A 21,600-nucleotide genomic window follows, 5' to 3' on the forward strand; every position below is an offset into this window, starting at 1 on the left:
ATAGAGAAATGGTGGAGCGAAGAGGAAAATAAGAGCAATCCATTAAACTTAAAGAAAAATTGTCCTGTGTAATCAATCTACTTGATTCCTGTGGGGGGAAAAAAAATGGAATAGGGACCTGATAAATAGGGAAGAAGCTACGGGGAATGTGCCTTAGTGGAAACAACATCATTTTCAAATCCTAAATCTCCTGATTTCTAGTTGAACTTCTGGGTAGTTTAATCAAATTTTCTAGATCTCAGTATTCTTACTAGGGGATGCTATCATCTGCTTTCAGGTTTGATTCAGAAATTAAAATAATAACAATAGCTAATCCTTGCCAGTAACTTCTATATGTTCTCTAAATATTATATTAATATTAATGACAATCCAATGAAGTGAATATTATTATTATCTCTGTTAAATAGAAAAAGAAACAGAGGAAGGAGAGGTCACACATAGATTTAAGTTTAGGGCTCATGCCTGTAATCCCACAGCAGGCGAGTCTGTTGAGCTTAGAAACTGGAGACCAGCCTGGGCAACATGGTGAACCCCTATCTCTACTATAAATCCCAAAAACAAACAAACAAAAAAAATAGCCAGGTGCGGTGGTGTGTACCTGTAATTCCAGCTACTTGGGAGGCTGAGGTGGGAGGATCACTTAAGCCTGGGGATGTGGACTTGCAGTGAGCCAAGATTGTGCTGCTGTATTCCAGCCTGGGTGACAGAATGAGACCCTGTCTCACTAATAATAGTAATAAGAAGAAGAAGAGGAAGAAGAATCTGACTTTAAAAGAGTAACTCCAACATTATAATATGCTTTCACAAATACCCTAAAAAAATGTCATACATATAGTGGGTTGGCCAAACAAAATAGCTCTCTGCCTTTAACTAAAAAAAAATGTGAAGAAAGATAAATAATAATTTACCTAAGTGCATGAAGAAACTCAGAAACAGGAGCAGGAACAGAGTACAGGCTTGCTAATAAAAACCGAACGTACTATTTCTCTCTTCCTCATTTAGCTACCTAATGTCTTGTGATTTTCCTATTTTTTTCTACTGCTTTGAGCCCTGCCTTAGTTCACATCTTCATAAATTTTTGCTCAAGCCTAATTAAGTCTGCATATTCTGCTACAGATTTCTAAAACAAAATCTGATCATGTTGATGGCCTTGCTTAAATATACTTCAAGAGTTTCCTTTGGCTTCTGGGATAAGTCTAAATTCTTCTCTTCATTCAGTAGTATCTAGTTAAATTCAAGATTTGCTTACCCTTAGAATCAGTGATTTCACATGCAGGTATATATTCTAGATAATCTCTTGCACGTGTGTAGGAGATATTTACAAAATGTTTCGTGTACCAGTGTTTGTAATAATGTATGATCTAAATGCATATTGTGGGACAATAAAGACAAAAATTATTGTATTCAAATAACGGAGTACTATACAGTATTTCATTTTTATTTCTTAGTTGACAAATGAAAATTATATATATTTATGGTGTACAATATGATGTTTCAAAATATGTATACATTGAAGAATGTCTATACCAAGCTAATTAATATGCATCATCTCACACATTTGTGGTGAGTACACTTAAAATCTACTCTGGTAGCAAGTTTCAAATGTACAATACATTGTTTTTAACTATAATCACTATGTTGTACAATACATCTCTTGAACTTATTTCTGCCTGGCTAAGTGAAATTTTTTTTTTTTAATTATACTTTAAGTTCTAGGGTACATGTGCATAACGTGCAGGTTTGTTACATATGTATACTTGTGCCATGTTGGTGTGCTGCACCCATCAATTCATCATTTATATCATGTATAACTCCCAATGCAATCCCTCCCCCCTCCCACCTCCCCATGATAGGCCCCGGTGTGTGATGTTCCCCTTCCCGAGTCCAAGTGATCTCATTGTTCAGTTCCCACCTATGAGTGAGAACATGCAGTGTTTGGTTTTCTGTTCTTGTGATAGTTTGCTAAGAATGATGGTTTCCAGCTGCATCCATGTCCCTACAAAGGACGCAAACTCCTCCTTTTTTCTGGCTGGATAGTATTCCATGGTGTATGTGTGCCACATTTTCTTAATCCAGTCTGTCACAGATGGACATTTGGGTTGATTCCAAGTCTTTGCTATTGTGAATAGTGCCGCAATAAACATACGTGTGCATGTGTCTTTATAGCAGCATGATTTATAATCTTTTGGGTGTATACCCAGTAGTGGGATGGCTGGGTCATATGGTACATCTAGTTCTAGATCCTTGAGGAATTGCCCTACTGTTTTCCATAATGGTTGAACTAGTTTACAATCCCACCAACAGTGTAAAAGTGTTCCTATTTCTCCACATCCTCTCCAGCACCTGTTGTTTCCTGACTTTTGAATGATTGCCATTCTAACTGGTGTGAGATGGTATCTCATTGTGGTTTTGATCTGCATTTCTCTGATGGCAAGTGATGATGAGCATTTTTTCATGTGTCTGTTGGCTGTATGAATGTCTTCTTTTGAGAAATGTCTGTTCATATCCTTGGCCCACTTTTTGATGAGGCTGTTTGTTTTTTTCTTGTATATTTGTTTGAGTTCTTTGTAGATTCTGGATATTAGCCCTTTGTCAGATGAGTAGATTGCAAAAATTTTCTCCCATTCTGTAGGTTGCCTGTTCACTCTGATGGTAGTTTCTTTTGCTGTGCAGAAGCTCTTTAGTTTAATGAGATCCCATTTGTCAATTTTGGCTTTTGTTGCCATTGCTTTTGGTGTTTTAGACATGAAGTCCTTGCCCATGCCTATGTCCTGAATGGTACTACCTAGGTTTTCTTCTAGGGTTTTTATGGTATTCGGTCTAACATTTAAGTCTCAAATCCATCTTGAATTAATCTTCGTATAAGGAGTAAGGAAAGGATCCGGGTTCAGCTTTCTACTTATGGCTAGCCAATTTTCCCAGCACCATTTATTAAATAGGGAATCCTTTCCCCATTTCTTGTTTCTCTCAGGTTTGCCAGAGATCAGATGGCTGTAGATGTGTGGTATTATTTCTGAGGACTCTGTTCTGTTCCATTGGTCTATATCTCTGTTTTGGTAGTAGTACCATGCTGTTTTGGTTACTGTAGCCTTGTAGTATAGTTTGAAGTCAGGTAGGGTGACGCCTCCAGCTTTGTCCTTTTGACTTAGGATTGTCTTGGCAATGCGGGATCTTTTTTGCTTCCATATGAACTTTAAAGCAGTTTTTTCCAATTCTGTGAAGAAAGTCATTGGTAGCTTGATGGGGATGGCATTGAATCTATAAATAACCTTGGGCAGTATGGCCATTTTCACGATATTGATTCTTCCTATCCATGAGCGTGGTATGTTCTTCCATTTGATTGTGTCCTCTTTTATTTCACTGAGCAGTGGCTTGTAGTTCTCCTTGAAGAGGTCCTTGACATCCCTTGTAAGTTGGATTCCTAGGTATTTTATTCTCTTTGAAGCAATTGTGAATGGAAGTTCATTCCTGATTTGGCTCTCTGTTTGTCTGTTACTGGTGTATAAGAATGCTTGTGATTTTTGCACATTAATTTTGTATCCTGAGACTTTGCTGAAGTTGCTTATCAGCTTAAGGAGATTTTGGGCTGAGACAATGGGGTTTTCTAAATATACAATCATGTCATCTGCAAACAGGGACAATTTGACTTCTTTTCCTAACTGGATACCCTTGATTTCTTTCTGTTGTCTGATTCCCCTAGCCAGAACTTCCAACACTGTGTTGAATAGGAGTGGTGAGAGAGGGCATCCCTGTCTTGTGCCAGTTTTCAAAGGGAATGTTTCCAGTTTTTGCCCATTCAGTATGATATTAGCTGTGGGTTTGTCATAAATAGCTCTTATTATTTTGAGGTACGTTCCATCAATACCGAATTTATTGAGCGTTTTTAGCATGAAGAACTGTGGAATTTTGTCAAAAGCCTTTTCTGCATCTGTTGAGATAATCATGTGGTTCTTGTCTTTGGTTCTGTTTATATGCTGGATTACGTTTATTGATTTGCGAATGTTGAACCAGCCTTGCATCCCAGGGATGAAGCCCACTTGATCATGGTGGATAAGTTTTTTGATGTGCTGCTGAATCCGATTTGCCAGTATTTTATTGAGGATTTTTGCTTCGATGTTCATCGGGGATATTGATCTAAAATTCTCTTTTTTTGTTGTGTCTCTGCCAGGCTTTGGTATCAGGATGATGTTGGCCTCATAAAATGAGTTAGGGAGGATTCCCTCCTTTTCTATTGATTGGAATACTTTCAGAAGGAATGATACCAGCTCCTCCTTGTGCCTCTGGTAGAATTCAGCTGTGAATCCATCTGGTCCTGGACTTTTTTTGGTTGGTAGGCTATTAATTATTGCCTCAATTTCAGAGCCTGCTATGGGTCTATTCAGGGATTCAACTTCTTCCTGGTTTAGTCTTGGAAGAGTGTAAGTGTCCAGGAAATGATCCATTTCTTCTAGATTTTCTAGTTGATTTGCGTACAGGTGTTTATAGCATTCTCTGATGGTAGTTTGTATTTCTGTGGGGTCGGTGGTGATATCCCCTTTGTCATTTTTTATTGCGTCTATTTGATTCCTCTCTCTTTTCTTCTTTATTAGTCTTGCTAGCGGTCTGTCAATTTTGTTGATCTTTTCAAAAAACCAACTCCTGGATTCATTGATTTTTTGGAGGGTTTTTTGTGTCTCTATCTCCTTCAGTTCTGCTCTGATCTTAGTTATTTCTTGCCTTCTGCTAGCTTTTGGATGTGTTTGCTCTTGCCTCTCCAGTTCTTTTAATTGTGATGTTAGAATGTCAATTTTAGATCTTTCCTGCTTTCTCTTGTGGGCATTTAGTGCTATAAATTTCCCTCTACACACTGCTTTAAATGTGTCCCAGAGATTCTGGTATGTTGTATCTTTGTTCTCATTGGTTTCAAAGAACATCTTTATTTCTGCCTTCATTTTGTTATGTACCCAGTATTCGTTCAGGAGCAGGTTGTTCATTTTCCATGTAGTTGAGCAGTTTTGATTGAGTTTCTTAGTCCTGAGTTCTAGTTTGATTGCACTGTGGTCTGAGAGACAGTTTGTTATAATTTCTGTTCTTGTACATTTGCTGAGGAGTGCTTTACTTCCAATTATGTGGTCAATTTTGGAATAAGTGCGATGTGGTGCTGAGAAGAATGTAAATTCTGTTGATTTGGGGTGGAGAGTTCTATAGATGTCTATTAGGTCCGCTTGGTGCAGAGATGAGTTCAATTCCTGGATATCCTTGTTAACTTTCTGTCTCGTTGATCTGTCTAATGTTGACAGTGGAGTGTTGAAGTCTCCCATTATTATTGTATGGGAGTCTAAGTCTCTTTGTAAGTCTCTAAGGACTTGCTTTATGAATCTGGGTCCTCCTGTATTGGGTGCATATATATTTAGGATAGTTAGCTCTTCCTGTTGAATTGATCCCTTTACCATTATGTAATGGCCTTCTTTGTCTCTTTTGATCTTTGATGGTTTAAAGTCTGTTTTATCAGAAACTAGGATTGCAATCCCTGCTTTTTTTTGTTCTCCATTTGCTTGGTAGATCTTCCTCCATCCCTTTATTTTGAGCCTATGTATGTCTCTGCATGTGAGATGGGTCTCCTGAATACAGCAGACTGATGGGTCTTGACTCTTTATCCAGTTTGCCAGTCTGTGTCTTTTAATTGGAGCATTTAGTCCATTGACATTTAAGGTTAATATTGTTATGTGTGAACTTGATCCTGCCATTATGATATTAACTGGTTATTTTGCTCGTTAGTTGATGCAGTTTATTCCTAGCCTCGATGGTCTTTCCATTTTGGCATGTTTTTCCAATGGCTGGTAGCGGTTGTTCCTTTCCATGTTGAGGGCTTCCTTCAGGGTCTCTTGTAAGGCAGGCCTGGTGGTGACAAAATCTCTAAGCATTTGCTTATCTGTAAAGGATTTTATTTCTCCTTCACTGATGAAACTTAGTTTGGCTGGATATGAAATTCTGGGTTGAAAATTCTTTTCTTTAAGAATGTTGAATATTAGCCCCCACTCTCTTCTGGCTTGTAGAGTTTCTGCTGAGAGGTCTGCTGTTAGTCTGATGGGCTTCCCTTTGTGGGTAACCTGACCTTTCTCTCTGGCTGCCCTTAAGATTCTTTCCTTCATTTCAACTTTGGTGAATCTGGCAATTATGTGTCTTGGAGTTGCTCTTCTGGAGGAGTATCTTTGTGGCGTTCTCTGTATTTCCTGAATTTGAATGTTGGCCTGCCGTACTAGGTTGGGGAAGTTCTCCTGGATGATATCCTGAAGAATGTTTTCCAACTTGGTTCCATTCTCCCCCTCACTTTCAGGCACCCCAATCAGATGTAGATTTGGTCTTTTTACATAATCCCATACTTCTTGCAGGCTTTGTTCATTTCTTTTTCTTCTTTTTTCTTTTGGTTTCTCTTCTCGCTTCATTTCATTCATTTGATCCTCCATCGCTGATACTCTTTCTTCCAGTTGATCGAGTCGGTTACTGAAGCTTGTGCATTTGTCACGTATTTCTCGTGTCATGGTTTTCATCTCTGTCATTTCGTTTATGACCTTCTCTGCATTAATTAGTCTAGCAGTCAATTCTTCCACTCTTTTTTCAAGATTTTTAGTTTATTTGCACTGGGTACGTAATTCCTCCTTTAGCTCTGAGAAGTTTGATGGACTGAAGCCTTCTTCTCTCATCTCGTCAAAGTCATTCTCTGACCAGCTTTGATCCGTTGCTGGCGATGGGCTGCGCTCCTTTGCAGGGGGAGATGCGATCTTATTTTTTGAGTTTCCAGCTTTTCTGCCCTGCTTTTTCCCCATCTTTGTGGTTTTATCTGCCTCTGGTCTTTGATGATGGTGACGTACTGATGGGGTTTTGGTATAGGTGTCCTTCCTGTTTGATAATTTTCCTTCTAACAGTCAGGACCCTCAGCTGTAGGTCTGTTGGGGATTGCTTGAGGTCTACTCCAGACCCCGTTTGCCTGGATATCAGCAGTAGAGGTTGCAGAAGATAGAATATTTCTGAACAGCGAGTGTACCTGTCTGATTCTTACTTTGGACGCTTCCTCTCAGGGGTGTACTCCACCCTGTGAGGTGTGGGGTGTCAGACTGCCCCCAGTGGGGGATGTCTCCCAGTTAGGCTACTCAGGGGTCAGGGACCCACTTGAGCAGGCAGTCTATCCGTTCTCAGATCTCAACCTCCGTGTTGGGAGATCCACTGCTCTCTTCAAAGCTGTCAGACAGAGTTGTTTGCATCTGCAAAGGTTTCTGCTGCTTTTGTTGTTGTTGTTGTTAACTGTGCCCTGTCCCCAGAGGTGGAGTCTACAGAAACAGGTAGGTTTCCTTGAGCTGCTGTGAGCTCCACCCAGTTCGAGCTTCCCAGCGGCTTTGTTTATCTACTTAAGCCTCAGCAATGGCAGGCGCCCCTCCCCCAGCCTCACTGCTGCCTTGCGGTTAGATCACAGACTGCTGTGCTAGCAATGAGGGAGGCTCCGTGGGCGTGGAACCCTCCCGGCCAGGTGTGGGATATATTCTCCTGGTGTGCCCGTTTGCTTAAAGCACAGTATTGGGGTGTGAGTTACCCGATTTTCCAGGTGTTGTGTGTCTCGGTTCCCCTGGCTAGGAAAAAGGATTCCCTTCCCCCTTGCGCTTCCCAGGTGAGGCGATGCCTCGCCCTGCTTCAGCTCTCGCTGGTTGGGCTGCAGCAACTGACCAGCACCGATTGTCCGGCATTCCCTAGTGAGATGACCCCAGTACCTCAGTTGTAAATGCAGAAATCACCAGTCTTCTGTGTCACTCGTGCTGGGAGTTGGAGACTGGAGCTGTTCCTTTTCGGCCATCTTGCTCCGCCCCGGCTAAGTCAAATTTTGTATGCTTTACACCAACTTCACCCCAATCTCTTCCACCTCCCCATCCTCTGGTAATCACTATTCCACCCTCTGCATCAATGACTTGACATTTTTAGATTCCACATATAAATAAGATCATGCAGTATTTGTCACTTAGCATAATATCTTCAAGGTTCATCCATGTAGTTGCAAGTGACAGGGTTTCCGTCTTTTGTAAGGCTGAATAGTATTCCAGAGTGGATATATACCACATTTTTATACAGCATTTTAAATGAGCATCTTATGCTTATGTCAGAATACAGACTAATTTTAAAAGTAGAATAATTTCAAAAATAATACAATACAGTATGATATATATCATCTACAAGTAAATAAAAAATAATATATATTGTTTAGGATTACATTGCTCATAGAGTAATATTTGGGATAATGATTACCTGTGGTGATGAAAAGAAGGTGAATTAATAATTTTATGTACCTGGAGCTGTAAGTATATTTTTAATTTATTTTTAAGCTGTTTGTCAGTTACATAGTGTTTATCATATTATGCTTTAGGTGTTTTTGTATGCTTCAAGCACTTAATAAAAACTTAAATCATCTCTACAAAAGTAAATAACTATAAATAAGCCTCTCAAAAAGGTCCACTCTGAATTGATTGTTACATACTTTTCCAATATTACTTATGCACACTTTATTGATCTCCAGTCATGATGAACCATGCTGCACAGTTTTCCTAACACATCATGCTCTCTCTTTTCTGTACGGCTGATTTTATACTATAAGAACTTTCCATTCACCTTACTCCTACTAACTTGTTAAGGCTCAGCTCTGAGCTCTCAAACTCCAGGACGCTTTTTTGAAATCTTTAGTTTGGCCATTATGTTCTAATATTCTCATAACAACATATCTACTTTTGTGGCAGCTCTGAAACAATAGCTGTGAACTCTACTGACATGACATAGCCAGTGGAGGTTGGCAAGGGGGCTCTGCTTCTCATTAGCCACTGAGGATCCCAGGTGATGGAGGCTACAACAGGAACTGTGTCTACACAATCACTGTGGCAGGAAGAAAGGGGAATGGTGGATATGATCTCTTTCTTAGAGCCCCTACCCAGAAGTGACCAAAATCATTTTCATTCACATTTTTTTTTTAATGAAGCAACTCAAATGACCTCTGCTAACTTCAAAGGAAATGAAAAAATTCAAGCCCTTCGAGATGACTAAATGGTGAGAAGAGCTTTGTATGAAATATGTAAACAGCCCTAAAGACTACTACAGTCCGTACATTTCTCAGGTTGAGTTGTGATGAATTATTTACTCCTCCTATGCAGACATTTTGTCTTAGTCAGCTCTGTATGTCGGCCACTGATATCATATAGACACGTTCAAAACTATATGTTTTGCCCAGGTAAGAGAACACATCCTCACTCGGAGAACAGGTCCCCATCTACTTCTAGATGAATCCTTCAGAAAGTAGTATCTGTCGGTGAACATTAGCATTTCATTATTGGGTCATTTTTTGACCACATTCTGCTCGATTGACTGTAAGGTTATCAATCTATGAATTTTCTGAGCTGACCACATTTAGCTCAGTCTTCCCACAAAAGAAGGGGGATCTCAGCACGTATTCACATTTATGTACCTAACAGACATTTGCTGAAAATTGATAAATCAGCCCAGCCTATTGCAGTGGTCTGTCTGTCATCAAAGGATAAGAGAGCCAACTTCTTCAGTTTTCGAGGCACAGTTATTCACTGTAAAAATCCACACTTAAAACGTTTTTCTAAGATGGCTGCTCATTCCAAGTCATAAGGATCCATCCTTCTTGAATTGGTTTACCTATTTATCATCAAAACAGTAATCTTATTAAAAATCCAATTTTTCCTAAGACTTACTCATTTCAAATCTATTTCCTTTTGTACATTTCTTTTAAAAACGAGATTTTAGCATGTTGAGAGGTGTGAAGGAATACGTCGTGTTTTTCCTTTTCTTATTCCTTCTGTCAAGTTATGTGCATTTTTGTATTGTACTATGTTAACATTCTAGGGAATTTCTAAAACTTGGACTAAGCACTCTTGCCACAGATGATCTCATATGTAATATCATATTAAACATAATTAATTTGTATCTTCACTTTGAAGATTAAATGCCAATCTCATTTATTAAAATGCGACAGGAAAGTATCCTAAACTCTCAGTATTTACAAACATTTTTGCATGACCTGTCAATCTAGCAACAAATCCTATTAGCTGTGCCTTAGAAACATAATCAGAATCAACTACCGCTTACAGTCTTCAGTGCTCCTCCTTGTGGTTGAGGCCACCAACATCAGGACTATTTCAAGTCTCATTCTGTCTGTTCTTTCTACAGACCTAGTCCTCCTTTGAAAATGCAGTTCAGGCCAGGCGCAGTGGCTTACACCTATAACCCCAGCACTTTGGGAGGCCGAGGCAGGTGGATCACGAGGTCAGGAGTTTGAGACCAGCCTGACCAAGATGGTGAAACCCCGTTTATACTAAAAATACAAAAATTATCTGGGTGCGGTGGTGGGAGTCTGTAATCCCAGCTACTCAGGAGGCTGAGGCAGGAGAATCGCTTAAACCCAAGAGGCAGAGGTTGCAGTGAGGCGAGATCGCACCACTGCACTCAAGCCTGGGCAACAGAGCAAGACTCCATCTCGAAAAAAAAAATTGCAGTTTATTAAGATCACAGTCAGGAACAGAAAACCAAATACCACGTGTTTCTACCTATAAATGGGAGGTAAACATTGAGTACACATAGACATAAAGATGCAAACACTAGACCCTGAGGATTACTAGAGGGGGAAAGAAGAAAGGAAGACATGGAGTAAAAAACTACCTGTTGGGTACTAGGCTTACTACTTGGGTGATGGAATCATGGGTAGGTACCCCAAACCTCAGCATCAGGCCATACGCTATGTAACAAACCTGCACATGTACCCCTGAATCTGAAATAAAAGTTGAAATTAAAAAAAAAAAAATTACAGTCACATGAATTCTCTATTGAAAATCCCTCTGCATGGCACATAGGGTCCTCCATTACTGAGCTTCTAGCTAAATTCCCCACTTCCCAACATTCTCCTGCCCCCACTTTGCCTTTTTGCTTTGCATTCATTGCAGCTTTGACTTTCATGTCAGGTTCTTTGTACCTGTTTTCCCTACCTAGGTCACTCTCCCCCTTGTAGCAAATAATTAATTCCCACTTTTCTTACAGTTCTTTGCTCAACATTCACATTTTTCAGAGGGGACTGACTCCTCAGATAACATTATCTGAAGTTAAAATATCATGACCCTCTCTATCCCTTATCCAACTTTCTTTTGATTCTCTTTATTAATTATCATCTGATATTGCACAGTTGATAAGTGAGTACACCACATATGCATATACATATAAACATAAACATTATTTGCATATTCTCGCTAAAATGCAGATTATATAAGGGAAGACTTTTTTATTTTGTTTCATTCACCAGTGCCTAGAAGAGCATCAGGAACATTTTAAGTGTTTCAAAATTATTTCTTGAATGAATAGATGATTAGATAAACTCTTACAGAGTAGATGGATCAGAACTTCATTCTTAAATTTCTGCAGTCGTTTGTACTGCAGTGCCTTACATTTATACCAGTTATGGTAAAGACCAAAGTTGCAAGGGTACCAGGGATATAATTCCATTAACAGTTCTTTTTATTTATTTATTTTTGTGAGAAAGGGTCTCTCTTTGTCGCCCAGGCTGCAGTGCAATGGCACGTTCATGGCTCACTGCAGCTTCAACCTCCCCAGGTTCAAGTGATCGTCTCACCTCTGCCTCCTGAGTAGCTGGGACTACAAGCATGCGGCACCGTGCCGGGCTAATTTTTGTAGAGATGAGGTTTCGTCATGTTTCTCACACTGGTCTTGAACTCCTGAGCTCAAGTGATCTACCTGCTTTGGCCTTCCAAAGTGCTCGGATTACAGGCTTGGACCACTGTGCCTGGCCTCACAGTCTCATTTTAATCAAACATCTCTCCTATGCTCAGGACACCAATTGGCTTCCTTCATTTTTCTTCCTTCTTATTTTTCTTCTTCCTTCTTCTCTTCTTTCTATTGTACTTTTCATCCTTTTTTCCCTTCAATTCTAATCATTCACTATGGGCTATAAAACTCTTGAGATTCTGTGGTCCAGCTCACTAAGTCCACCTTCTAAGGAATGTTGTTTCTTTGTATGTAGCACAGTGGCACTCTGAGCTGTTAGTGTAGCATGAACATGGGTTGTAGCCTAAAATGCTGCTACCTCACCACTGTGAGAAAGATTGTATCCCACACGTTTCATCAATACTTTTGAAACTGTGAAAGAAGATGGTGGACCAAGCTTAAGTTTTGCTTAAGACTTCTGTCAAGCAAATGAGGGCAAATCATCAGACAGCAACCATAGGAGGTGAAAATTCAGTCACTAGAGCTATAGCTGACGCACGATTCCTCCACAGCCTCTTTCGTTCTCAGACAGCACAGAGGAATTGAGCAAGAAGAAATGTCAGAGTTTTGGACAGGAACATTGGCTCTTGAATTGTGAAGCATTTAATATGCTTGATTAGGAAAACACAAGCCCCATCCTATTCAGCATAATCAGTAGCTTGACCACAAGTCTCGTGTTACAGCAGTGGGATGTAGCAAAATTGCATCCTCTTGCCCTCACTCGGAGCACCAGTCCTTTCCCTGGCATCATCAAAGCTCTAGGACATGCAAAGTGGCTATATGATGTGGCTTCATAATGTAGCTTGTAGCCCCACAACCTCAGCATCCTACCAGGATTGACTGCCTTGATGTATCTGCTTTCCATTGAGTGGGTCTCGTTTCCTAAAATACTCTGCTCTGCAGGATACAAACTTGCTTCCCAGGAGTCCAAGCTACAGGGATCAGTCTTGGGCAATTTAGTCCTTGTATCTCACTTTCTTGAGTCACTTCTTCTTCTTATTTTCTCTCATCAGTTTAATTAGCTGGGGGTAATTAGAAGACTCATCTGGCTATTAATACTGAGAGATTCCATAATGATATTTCATCATAGATCATGTATTGTTGAGCCAGTGCTCTGTGGTATCATAATCTCTAAACATACTAAGATGATCTCCATCCTATTTTTAATTTTCTAATATTGGAATCTTTATGTTTTTATTTAACACAAATAAATGCGAAGTTCACTATGTGTGAAGCACTCTTTTAAGTGCTTTATAGTTATTAACTCATTTATTTCTGATAACAATTCTATGGTATAAGTATTATTATCACTTTCATTCTACAAATGAGAAAACTGAGACCCAGAGAGCTGAAGCAAGTTCCCCATGGTTCCACCTCTAATAAGTTTATAAATTGAGCTGTTCCATTCTAACCTTAGTCCCTTGCCTACCATTTTATCAATATTTTATTAATCAATTCTTTTCCCAAGAAATCTAGAAATGTATTTCAAAGAAACACATTTTATTTTAAGTAATTTTCTTATATTTCAAGAAGTATAAATTTTCAAGGAAGTCCACCATAGATAATCATGATGCTTGTCTTAAATTCCTCATGTTTGGTGACCTTACATATAGATCCCAGATTCAGAAAAAGAATTTTATTTTCCCAATACAACTATAGAAAAATATGTAACTACAGAAAGATGTAAAGAAATGTTTGCTCCAACGTGGATTCACTGGTAAGGAGGGAAGATAAAATACTGGAAAAGATATCTGCATGAAATTCCTCAAAATTAAATTTTCCTCTTAGTTTTCCTGGAGTACTGACCACTTGGAACAATAAGCCTAAATGTTGTTTTGGAGGAAAATCAAGATTTTACTGGCATAGTAATATCATATGGTTTTTAAAAAACTCTTTTTTAGAATATGATATCTTAACTATATTTGCTAAAATGTATTAATTTATGAATTTGATATTAATATCTACTGTTGCTGTGTAGGCTTTCTCAAATTTGAAATTCATTTAGTATTTCTGTAAAGAAATACTTGCATATACTAACCTTTAATTCATTCTTAACTAATATATCTTCCAGCACAGAATAAACACAGGTAACACAGGTGTGTTTTGACTGATAGGCTATGGCAGACATGGTTCTTAGACTCCCAGTGGATCTTGGGCATTTTAACTTGAATACTCTGAGGTTGGTCTTTTTACCTCATTTCTCAGTGTATTAGGCCTTTACTGTCTTTCACTTAAGAATGCTCAATTTTCCTACTAATGCACTAAATCTCCCTAAACAACCACCCCCTATATAATTTCAAAGATTGCTTTACCTTCTCTCCTCTATTGCATTTTGATAAAAGTTGAGTTTTTTTCTGAGCTGACTTCAAACTAAAGAAAATATATTTTATTTCTTTAGAGTAATTAATTCTTTGGTAGAATATATTTTGAAATCCTAATATGTATCACACATGATTTAGTTGCTTTACCTTCTTTGGCAAAGCCTGTCCCTGAAATGAAAAGTCACATCCACACTAAAGATGAAGGTCTGTAAGATACTTGAAATCACATGTCAGAATCACCTCTGCTAACATAGTTCTACCCCTATTCACATAACTCTTCTTCAAATTAAGTATGTCAGGCAAGAAAGTGCACTGAATAAATGTTAATTGTTATAATAAATGTTAAGCTGCCCTACAGTATTGTGAACATACTGCTCTGTAGATTCTCCACTAGTTTATTTTAGAATGAACATCTCAGGGATAGTCACAGCATTTTGTCCACAATGGTAAACCCATATACAGTCTGATAAATAATAAGGGCTAATTTTTTATCATAAAAATAAATGATAATTTCAAATATGAATGATTGTGTCAAAGAACAAAATATACATAGGCAAACCCAGATTTATATCTCATTTTTTCTCAGTGAGCATAGTTTTAATAATAAGTCATCCATCAGCATTTACTAAGTGTCAGAGTTTGGGCTAGATATTGGTATATATGGTATACAATTTACTATATAAAATAGCAGTGTATGCCAGCTACTATAATATTTATTTAAAAACTTTGTTGAAACTTTGTTTGTTGCCCAAAGTAGGGGTAAAGCTAAATTTTAAATACTGATCTCTTGAGCCTGATTGCTATTCTCTTTGCATTTTCTCCAGTTATCTAAAGAATATTAAATAAAAAGAAACTTTGTTTTGGAAATCTAGAGATTCTCTTTAGGGTCTTCATTGAAGAAGGGGCAAGAAGAAAACAGAAAGGAATATTATTATGTATTCTACTGCAGCAGACCCAGATACATGAACTGCAGCTGCACACCTGAGACAACGGTGCCCTAGATTTAGTGATTTAGCACAAAACAGAACAACTAGTCAAGAAAATTATGTGGTTGGAGTATGTGATGAGACAGTAATAAGAGGACTTTTAGCCGTCATGGCCCTTTTACTACCCAAAAGCTATGATTCCTTTCCCAAATGCTATGCCAGTAATCTATAAAAAAAAAACCAAGATAGAGAATAATGCTTAAACTGCTCAAATATGACACATTTCAGAGTATTTCCAATTATACGGTGGTCTTAACACCTTTCTATTTTGGATTTTCCAATCTAGAATTAGGGTTTAACAAGAGACCATGGCCAACCATGAAGAGTCTTTGTATACCCTCTCATTTTGTTAATTTGAAAAACAATATCTATATAATATAATTTAAAGACATTGGTAATGTGCTCCTTAGGAACAGATTTTTGAGTCTCCTCACGCATAGTGGAGAAAACTATTTCCATTGGCAAGGGGGGCTCAATGGGTTGAGAATCTCAGCTTTGCCTGCGTCCAACCAGACGACTCTATTTCAAGTTTCAAGGTCTCACTCCTTCCTGATCAATGGTGTAACTTTAACATGAGTCAGTTGGTGAGCCTGAGAATTCAATGGGTAATAAATAACCGCATAATACATTCATATTTGCCAAAACTTCATATGTGCAACACAAGTGCAATACTGTCACTAAATCTCAATTTTATTATGCTATGAAAAAGAAGCCAAACTAGAAATACAACCTAATATATGACCCTATTTATATCATGTTTTGGAAAAGACAAAACTATAGAGGCAGAAAATAGATCAGTTGTTGCAGGGGTAGGAGGTGGGAGCAACAGTATGATCTTTAAAAAGATCACAGGTAAATTTTGGGGGGAATAAAACTACTCTGTATCTTGATTGTACTGGTGAAAGGACTACATGTGTTTATCAAAACTCACAGAACTGAACATTAAGAGTGGACTTTACTGTATGTAAATGTTACCTTCATTTAAAAATTTTTTCATAACACAATACTGCTGTACAGCCGTTGAGATGGCTAAAATTAAAATGACCACCAGTGCTGAGCGTTACTGAAGATGTAGAACAAGTAGAAGTCATAGACATTTCTATTCATAAAGTAAAATGACACAACTATATTGGAAAAACAGTTTAGCAGTTTCTTATAAAAAGAGTTAAAGGCTAGGGGGCTGTGGCTTAGGCTGGTAATCCCAGCACTTTGGGAGGCCGAAGTGGGCAGATCACGAGGTCAAGAGATCGAGACCATCCTGGCCAACATGGTGAAACCCCGTCTCTACTAAAAATACGAAAATTAGCTGGGCAAGGTGGCACATGCCTATAGTCCCAGCTACTTGGGAGGCTGAGGCAGGACAATTGCTTGAACCCAGGAGGCAGAGGTTGCAGTGAGACGAGATTGCACTACTGCACTTCATCCTGGCAACAAAAAAGAGTTAAAGATAGTTACCATATAACCTAAAATTTTGAATCCTAGGTATTTATCCAAGATAAATGAAAGCATGTGTATGTGTGTGTGTGTGTGTGTGTGTGTGTATATGACGACGTGAATAACAACCTTCATAGAAGCTTTATTTATTATAGCCCCAAAGTGAAACAATGCCAATGCCTATCAATGGGTGAATGGCTAATCAAATTGAAATATAGTTACTAAACGCAATACTGATGAGGAATATAAACTACAAACTACTGATAACAACAGCATAGATGTCTCTCAAAACATTATACTGAGCAAAATAAGTTAGCCACAAAAGTGTTGTTCACTTTTTATTTCAAATTCTATCTCTATTTATTTGAAACTCTCGGTAAGGTAAATTTAAATTATAATTATAAAAACATATATTGGTATTGAATAGTTTGGGGAAACTGAATACAAAATGGAATAAGAAAACTTGTTGGATTACAGAATAACCTATATCTTGATTCTGGTGTTGGTTGCATGGTTAAATACATTGGTAAAACTCATTTAACCATACCTTTGAAATACATTAAAATAGTTTTAGTTTATTGTTTACAAATTATACCTCAATAAAGTTGATCTAGAAAATACACCTCCTACATAGTGTGAGTATTCCAAAAGTAAGTGTTGTAAATATTGCTTATTGTTTGGTGTTATAGCTGGAGTCTTATTGGAAGTAAATACACCATAGTTCTGGAAAAAAAAATCACTTAAACAGCACTGGAATTTGGAATTTTAAAGTGTGGAAAAAACTCTACTAAAACATATTCCACATGCAAAATCATGATACACTATGGAAATACTTCAAGAGGTAGACTCAATAGATGACACAATGGAGAGTATTCTTGTTCCCAAGCATTTGAGATAGATAACACATATAAAAGAAATAATTAATAAAATAAATAAACAGATAAACTACAAAACATCAATACCCAAGACTATGACCAAAAATAGGCTTATTTAGAAAAAGAAATGTGTCAGTATATATATATATGGTAATCCGAGCACTTTGGGAGGCTGAGGTGGGCGAATCACAAGGTCAAGAGATCAAGACCATCCTGGCCAACATGGTGAAACCCTGTCTCTACTAAAAATACAAAAATTAGGCCGGGCGCGGTGGCTCAAGCCTGTAATCCCAGCACTTTGGGAGGCCGAGGCGGGCGGATCACGAGGTCAGGAGATCGAGACCATCCTGGCTAACACGGTGAAACCCCGTCTCTACTAAAAAAATACAAAAAACTAGCCGGGCAAGGTGGCGGGAGCCTGTAGTCCCAGCTACTCGGAGGCTGAGGCAGGAGAATGGCGTAAACCCGGGAGGCGGAGCTTGCAGTGAGCTGAGATCCGGCCACTGCACTCCAGCCCGGGCGACAGAGCGAGACTCCGTCTCAAAAAAAAAAAAAAAAAAAAACAAAAATTAGCTGGGCAAGGTGGCACATGCCTATAGTCCCAGCTACTTGGGAGGCTGAGGCAGGAGAATCGCTTGAACCCAGGAGGCAGAAGTTGCAGTATATACATGTATATATATATGGTCACTTAAATACATTTAAATAAAAATTAGAAAAGTATAAACAAGCAGTTAGGTATTACTTAAGAAAATCGGTGGTTTGAAAGATATAAAAAGGAAATTGTTCAATATTTAGCATAGACAAATTAAACATTCAGAATATTTAAAAATGAATACAATCATGGAGGAAGGAATAATATTTTCCAACATGTGTGTAATAGAAATTCCCCCACTAAAAAAGAAAATACAGCATAGGTAATAAAGCAAACATTACTAGATTGTGTTCTATAATTGAAGAATGAATGTAGTTCTAATAGAGTCAGAAAGAGTATATTAACATCAGAAAAGTATTCAAGATGAGTATTTTACTAAAGAGAAAGAAGGCCTTTTCCAAATGGTAAATGGTCTATTAAGAAGAAATAATAATCTGAAGTGTTTATCCACCTAAAAAGCTTTTAATGCATTTTTTCTCTGAAAAAAAAAAAAAAAAAACAGAGAAAAAGGCAAATCTGTTCAAACATTAAAAAATATTACTCAATAATTGCTAAAGCATGTAGAGAAAAAGGTCCATGCGACTTGAATATCACTGGCAAACTAAGTAATCAATTAAGCATTTTTCTAAACACTTTACCCTAAAACCAGAAAATATTTTGAACTAAATGGATGTTAAAGCACAACATATTAGAATCTGTGGAGTACAGTTAAGGTAGTGCCTTGACGGAAATGTATTGCTTTAAGTGCCTATGTTAGAAAAGAAAAAATATATATTTTTACATTTTAAAAACCAGAAAAAAAAAGAGAAAATTAAATCCTAAGTAGAGGACAGGAAAAACTAATAGAAGAAATCAATAATATAAAAATAACACACAATCACATTTTTTAAAACCCATATGTTTGTCCACAGGAAAGATTGTAAAATTGTTAAAAATTTAGTGGTTCATTTACTGTGCTGTGTAGAACTTGCCTCAACATTTACAATGGTGAAATTACCATTAACTTAGTTACTGATTCTGTGTGTAAGGAATTCAGACCAAAGATGGTGGGAAAGTCGTTTTCTTCCCAACTGGCATGTGTTGGAAGAACTGAAAAGCTGGGAGCTGGAGTCATTTTACTCATATGTCTAGAGGTTGATGCTAGGAAGACCCTAACTGTTGGTAGTTGAAACAACTGATGCATCTAAATTCATAAAATTAAGTCTGAAAAAGTTACTTTTCAGGAGTCTTATTTTGAACTTCAGAATATGTGCCTTCTTTCTTAGAAGACCAGGCTATTCTGGGTTTCAGGTAAAACAAAAGTGGAAGATAAATCTAAGGGAAAAAGTATTACTGCACAAATAGTAAGGCAGCTGAACCAACTGGCCAGGGAAACTGTTAAACTACAATCAGCAGTTATTCAGCTGAGATTCAACTGGGCTCTAAGGGGAATAATTTACAGGTAACAAATCTAATCCTTGTTCTCTAAAATGTTTATGGATAAGTTGATTCTTCTAGAGGCTTCTAAAGAGAGAAAACTTGAAGAAAAGTCATTTTGCTACTGTATACTAAAATCACTCACAAATAATACATTTTCTTTTATTTGGGGAAGCTGATGAAAAATTCTGGACGTGAGCTTATATTCCTTCCCTGTAACTTTGATAAAGAAAACTGGAAATTGCAAAGAGAATCTATTTTAGAATTTTATACAGGAGAGTTAGAGAAAAAAAGAAATGGGGGAAATTCAAGAGAACAAAGGAAAAGCAAAAGAGAGAAGACTACAGAGATGGGGAAAAAATAATAAGAGAAAGAATAAACATTTAATTTTACAGAGAGAGTGCTAATTTTTTTTAAATATCATGTATTTGACAAATAATATGTCTGACTCTATGTTTAATTTTATTACCTAGTTAAAAGAAGAAAAAATATCTAAGAGATGTTCAAGTTTCTTAATAGTACGAAGACAAAAGAAAGCAAAGGTCTTATTTTCAAGTTTTTATTCTTCTGGTGAGTGAGTTTCACAAAACTAATACTGAAATTTGCTCAGCTAATTCTCCAGAGTAAATGTATAGACACTTTACTTGTTGATATTATCTTTAAATTATTTGAAATAAAGTGTGAAGTCAATAATCAGAATTTTTATAGTCTACTTTAGCTAGCTAATTAATTAGCAAATGCAGTATATGATATTCCTGAATTTGAGGCTAATTATAGCTACCACAGAATTTCGTTTCCCTTATTATTCAGTTTTTAATTCATGCATTCTATAAATATTTTATTTTTACACAAAGTAAACAAAAATTTTAAAAATTGTATTTACTATTAGTAAATCTAGTCAATAAAAATAGGAATTTCTGACTTCATGCATTTCACTTTTTAGTATGATGTCACTAATTTTCATTAGAACTGTAAGGAGATGCTTTGGTTTAAGGTTTAAAAAACAAATTTAAGTCAATACTCCTAACACTAAAACTATCAGCTATAGAAAATTGACTAATAGTTGAGTTACTCCCTCCAATTTAGAAACACCGCTTGTTTCCAGTCATGAGTTGATATCACCCCTTCTGTTAGTGTCCACCTAATATTATGTAGGTTGGTTTATAAGACTTGTTTAAACACAAGTGTTTATAACACTTAGAATATTTAGGAGTTTTTTATATTTTCTAAAAACGTTTCACTTTATTTGAATTAAAAGCCATACTTTGTTTCCCCTTATGGATTCAGTACTTTGTTTGGAAGCAAATGGGCTTTGAATAATTCCCAACAAGAAAAGGGCTTGCTATATTTCAGAAATTGGTGGTGTTATGACTCCAAAAGCACAGGCAACAAAAGCAAAATTAGACAACGAATTATATCAAACTAGAAAGCTTTTGTACTGTAAAGGGAGTAATAGCATGAAAAGGCAACATATAGATTGGAGAAAATATTTGCAAAAACATACACCATAAAAGGAGCTAATATCTAAAATATACAAGAGTCACATACTGCTCAATAACAAGAAAACAAGTAATCCTCTTTAAAAAAATGGTCAGAGTACTTGAATAGACATTTCTTAGAAGAACACATACAAATGACCAATAGATATGTGAGAAAAATGCTCAACATCTCTAATAATTAGAGAAATGCACATTAAAATCACAACGAGATATCACCTTACACTTGTTAGATTGACTATTATCCAAAAGATGAAAGGTAAGTGTTGGTTATTGTGTCTTACATAAATGTTGCCCAGTCTCAGATAAAATTTTCACCTGCCTTGTGTTCTCATTTGCATGTCTCCAGTTTAGGTGAATTTTGATAGCAATGTTGTGAGCAGGATTCAAGCTGGTAGTGGAGGGACTACTTTATTTATTTATGTATTTATTTTTTTTAAGAAGCTGAATGAAAGGAAAAATCTTTGCATCTCAGAGGAGGTTCTCAGTTAAAGCCAGCACCAGTGCTCTACATTTGGTGCATTTAAAAGATAGCAGGGCTGGATCATTCTAGCTTTCACTGAATTATTTTCTTAAATCAGAAAGTAACAGAAGAAACTCGTTCTCAATTTTTCT

The sequence above is a fragment of the Trachypithecus francoisi genome, unplaced genomic scaffold, assembly GCF_009764315.1.
Source record: "Trachypithecus francoisi isolate TF-2019V2 unplaced genomic scaffold, Tfra_2.0 Lachesis_group20, whole genome shotgun sequence".
NCBI lineage: Eukaryota > Metazoa > Chordata > Mammalia > Primates > Cercopithecidae > Trachypithecus > Trachypithecus francoisi.